Raw genomic sequence first — 5772 nt, forward strand, 5'->3', positions numbered from 1 at the left:
GGGGGGGGGCGTGGGAGGGGGGCAAATCCACCCATTATGTGACAGTGTAGAATCATATCAAAACCGCGTCGCGGAAGAACTGGGGTGTGCACCAGTTAATTTCAGATCAAGCCTCAGTTACTGTCTGTGGATGACGGTGGGTCATGTGGCTACTCAAGCCAAGGGCAGGACGGAAAAGTCTGGAATACCTAGTACAGGGCAGGATTGGTGGTGAGCGAGGGAGGAGGAGTTGCTGTCTCTTATCTCTGCTTCACAATGTCGGTGCTGCTTCTTGTAATCTGTCCCCTGAATGATGGTGTGTCTTCACTCAGTACGGTTCTCAGCGAGAGTCTCCAGTTTGTATGGTTGATGTCACAACGAATGATGGTGTCTCCTCTAGTTGCGAATACAGTATCTGGCGAGGAAGTCGGGTTGAAGACATGTCCTGCCCAGCAGACAGTCGCAATGATGGGGAGCTTGGCCTGAACATGACAGCATCATTTCAGACACGACCTTGCCATTTGAGCTTCCCAAGCAGGGGAAGAATTCGACTGTCTCAAGGACTTCACCACGGAGTCGGATGTTGCTAGTGTCAGGAGGAGGATGCCCCGGAAGTCCCTGTGCGAGGATCTTTGTCTTTCCTGTGATGGAAACGTGAGACCAAAGCGGGAGTAAGCACAGTAAAGAACGTCGACAGTAGTCTGAAGAGCGTCGGCTGTATCCACAGGAGTTGCGTTGTCGTCAGCGTACTGCAGCTCCCGTACTGCGAGGAGGGTGGTGTGTCTGCGGCAGCGAAGGCGTCCGGTGTTGAGGAGGAACATATCCCTTCTTTAGACCAGTAGCGATCAGTCACCCCATCGGGGAGGGCTAGTACAAGGTTTGTGAAGTGGTCGGGACAGCCAAAGCGCCCAAGGGTTGTCCACATAGCTGGTCTTGGGACGCTGTCAAAGGCCTTTTCCGGGTCCCAAACAACAAAAAGGAGAGTTTGTCTTGTCCGCGCGATTTCGCCTGAAGCAAGCGGGCACAGCTGAATATCGTGCCTGTGGTATCACGAGATGGTCGGAATGGAACCGAACGCACCAACTTTTTCTATAAAAGGTTTGAAAGCTATCATATATACATACATATATATTCAGGAAGAACCGCAGCAAAGCACGTAGATCACTGCAAAAGTTATATTCTGGCGTCAGCGTACACAAAACAAGAACAAACAGTCAGGTAAAAGAAGCCATCGACATGATGATCCAGGATGGAAAATTGTCTGTGGGCGAAGAGGTAGTTCCTACTTCATACAAGAAGGTTGTCATAGAAGATGGCGAAGTAGTGCTGAAGGAGGAGCGTGTATCTGGAAGGAAAATGACGCTACAAGAAATTCAGACCAAACTGCTACAGAAGGGATACTAGGATATTAAGCTTTATCCTATACCTCTATTTTGTACTTTATGTAATAGCTGTTGCCATAATTTGTACCATGTACAATTGTCGTGCAATAAAGTTCTTCTATGCTCACAAGGTGCAGATCTAGCATCGCTGAATAACTCAACTATGCACACTGCCAGAGAGCAGACATTGTAACAATGCAGGAGGCAGAGTGCGAGGATGTAAAGATGACTGATCTTCACGGTAGACAACCCTGCGCAGTGGGTGGAGTCAGGGGGAACAGCACCAGGGGACATATGGGTGCTCGGCAGACTGCGGGACACCCATAGATCGCTTAGTCTTCACGTCTGGCATGGTACAGGATTTCGTACGGACCGGTACGACGATATTCAACGGGCAGCCATCTTTCACCGCCGTTACTACCTCAAGGCCTCGTCAATCAAACTGTTGGGGAGGAAGAGCATAGCATGGGCACACATTGGAGTGATACGGTTTGTTTGGTAGTTTCAGTGACCGGGACTTAACGAAAGGCAACATGTGGATGCGCTTTGCAATACCGGTACCGTTCAGAAAACCTGACTTACTGCGACGCTTGTATATTGTCGTAGAACAGATAATGTTTTGCCTTGTGTAAATCGAGCATAGTGGCAGTGGCAGGTCCCTGACCTGTTCAGGCATGACGCACCCGCCGTTCAGGGGTAGGAGGAACCCCTCATATCCCACCACATCCTTGATCGGATGTCCAGGTAGGAGATGGATACTGCAAACAACAAAACAACATCTGTCGGTCCCATTCGGAAAAAGGGGCCCATCTGAGTAGTTTAGGGGCTGTTTTTCTGCACGCAGGCTGACTAAGAGGGTGGTGGTTGTAGAAATTGGTAGATGTATGCGTGTATCCTCCCACAGAGACAAAGCAGCCTGTTCCATGGATAGCACTGCTCTCCCCTCAAGGGAAAGGGAGATGAAAGGATCCATAAAGAAAGCTTACCAAATAATAGCTCCTGGCGGAAGACCCTATTTGCCTAGCAAAGTGGCCCATTAATCGAGGTCGAATCCAGTGGTCGAAGGGAAAGCAAAGAGTAAATGAGGAAGCCCATGACTTTTGAGACATGGAATGCGTACGAAATATGATTTTCTTTTCAGCTCATGGAATGGAAACTTAAGTGCTCCATGACCAAAGTTTAATGAATAAGTGTATTTGTTTCTTTTCAGCTTACAGTGTGCGAGCCGAAATCTAATACACTTTCGGTCGTGGAGCACCAAAGCTTCCACCCGGTTGTTTTCAACTTACCGGGTGGATGCTTAAGTGCACCTCACCCGAAGAGATAGTTTTCAACTTACCGGGCGGATGCTTAAGTGCACCTCATCCGGAAGGATAGTTTTCAACTTACCGGTCGGATGCTTAAGTGCACCTCATCCGGAAGGATAGTTTTTAACTTACCGGTCGGATGCTTAAGTGCATCTCACCCTAAAGGATAGTTTTCAACTTACCGGGCGGATGCTTAAGTGCACCTCACCAGAAAGGATAGTTTTCAACTTACCGGGCGAATGCTTAAGTGCACCTCACCCGAAAGAATAGTTTTCAACTTACCGGGCGGATGCTTAAGTGCACCTCACCCGAAAGGATAGTTTTCAACTTACCGGGCGAATGCTTAAGTGCACCTCACCCGAAAGAATAGTTTTCAACTTACCGGGCGGATGCTTAAGTGCACCTCACCCGAAAGGATAGTTTTCAACTTACCGGGCGAATGCTTAAGTGCACCTCACCCGAAAGGATAGTTTTCAACTTACCGGGCGAATGCTTAGGTGCACCTCACCCGAAAGAATAGTTTTCAACTTACCGGGCGGATGCTTAAGTGCACCTCATCCGGAAGGATAGTTTTTAACTTACCGGTCGGATGCTTAAGTGCACCTCATCCGGAAGGATAGTTTTTAACTTACCGGTCGGATGCTTAAGTGCATCTCACCCTAAAGGATAGTTTTCAACTTACCGGGCGGATGCTTAAGTGCACCTCACCCAAAAGGATAGTTTTAAGCTAACCGGGCGGATGCTTAAGTGCACCTCACCCTAAAGGATAGTTTTCAACTTACCGGGGGAATGCTTAAGTGCACCTCACCCGAAATGATAGTTTTCAAGTTACCGGGTGGGTGCTTAAGTGCAACTCACCCAAAATCAAATAGACAGTTTTTAACTTACAGGGTGGATGCTTAAGTGCACCTCACCCGAAAGAATAGTTTTCAACTTATCGCGCGGATGCTTTTGTTCACCTCACCCGAAAGGATAGTTTTCCACTTATCGAGCGGATGCTTAAGTGCACCTTACCCAAAAGAATAGTTTTCAACTTACCGGGCGGATGCTTAAGTGTACCTCAATTTACAGGATAGTTTTCAACTTGCCAGGCGGATGCATAAGTACATCTCACCCGAAAGGATAGTTTTCAACTAACCAGGTGGATGCTTAAGTGCACCTCATCCGAAAGGATAGTTTTCCACGTACCAGGCGGATGCTTAAGTGCACTTCACCCGAAAGGATAGTTTTCCACGTACCAGGCGGATGCTTAAGTGCACCTCACCCGAAAGAATCGTTTTCAGCTAACCGGGCGGATGCTTAAGTGCACCTCACCCTAATGGATAGTTTTCAACTTACCGGGGGAATGCTTAAGTGCACCTCACCCGAAATGATAGTTTTCAAGTTACCGGGTGGGTGCTTAAGTGCAACTCACCCACAATCAAATAGACAGTTTTTAACTTACAGGGTGGATGCTTAAGTGCACCTCACCCGAAAGAATAGTTTTCAACTTATCGCGCGGATGCTTTTGTTCACCTCACCCGAAAGGATAGTTTTCCACTTATCGAGCGGATGCTTAAGTGCACCTTACCCAAAAGAATAGTTTTCAACTTACCGGGCGGATGCTTAAGTGTACCTCAATTTATAGGATAGTTTTCAACTTGCCAGGCGGATGCATAAGTACATCTCACCCGAAAGGATAGTTTTCAACTAACCAGGTGGATGCTTAAGTGCACCTCATCCGAAAGGATAGTTTTCCACGTACCAGGCGGATGCTTAAGTGCACTTCACCCGAAAGGATAGTTTTCCACGTACCAGGCGGATGCTTAAGTGCACCTCACCCGAAAGAATCGTTTTCAACTTACCGGGCGGATGCTTAAGTGCATCTCACCCGAAAGGGAAAAGATAGTTTTCAACTAACCAGGCGGAGGCTCAAGTGTCACCCAAAAGGGTAGTTTTCAACTTACCAGGCGGATGCTTAAGTGCACCTCACCCGAATGGATAGTTTTTACCTTCCAGTGGTCGAGGTCGAATCTAGTGGTCGATGAGAAAGCAAAAATAAGATGAGAAAGGCCCTTTGGAGACATGGAATGCGTACGAAATATGATTTTCTTTTCAGCTTGGGGAATGGAAAGTTAAGTGCTCCATTACCAACATCTAAGGAATTAGTGCTTTTGTTTCTTTTCAGCTTACAGTGTGCCAGCCGAAATCTAATACACTTTCGGTCGTGGAGCACTAAAGCTTCCATCCGGTTGTTTTCAACTTACCGGGTGGATGCTTCTGTGCACCTCACCCGAAAGGATAGTTTTCAACTTACCAGGCGGATGCTGAAGTGTCACCCGAAAGGGTAGTTTTCAACTGACCGGGCGGATGCTTAAGTGCATCTCACCCGAAAGGATAGTTTTCAACTAATCGGACATGCGGTCGTATGGTTTAGTGCACCTTGCCCGAATGGATAGTTTTTATCTTTCAGTGATCGAGGTTGAATCTGTTGTCGAGGAGAAAGCAAAAAGGACATGAGGAAGCCCATTTGGAGACATGGAATACGTACGAAATACGATTTCCTTTTCAGCTGATGGAATGTAAAGTTAAGTGATCCATTACCAAAATTCAAGTAATTAGTGCATTTGTTTCCTTTCAGCTTACAGTGTGCGAGCCGAAATCTAATACACTTTCGGCCGTGGAGCACTAAAGCTTCCATCCGATTGTTTTCAACTTACCGGGCGGATGCTTAAGTGCACCTCACCCGAAAGGATAGTCTTTAACTTACCGGGCGGATGCTTAAGTGCACCTCACCCGAAAGGATAATTTTCAACTTACTGGGCGGATGCTTAAGTGCACCTCACCCGAAAGGATAGTCTTTAACTTACCGGGCGGATGCTTAAGTGCACCTCACCCGAAAGGATAATTTTCAACTTACCGGGCGGATGCTTAAGTGCACCTCACCCGAAAGGATAGTCTTTAACTTACCGGGCGGATGCTTAAGTGCACCTCACCCGAAAGGATAATTTTCAACTTACCGGGCGGATGCTTAAGTGCACCTCACCCGAAAGGATAATTTTCAACTTACCGGGCGGATGCTTAAGTGCACCTCACCCGAAAGGATAGTCTTTAACTTACAGGGC

The sequence above is a fragment of the Branchiostoma floridae genome, chromosome 1 (genome assembly GCF_000003815.2).
Source record: "Branchiostoma floridae strain S238N-H82 chromosome 1, Bfl_VNyyK, whole genome shotgun sequence".
In the NCBI taxonomy this organism is placed as follows: domain Eukaryota; kingdom Metazoa; phylum Chordata; class Leptocardii; order Amphioxiformes; family Branchiostomatidae; genus Branchiostoma; species Branchiostoma floridae.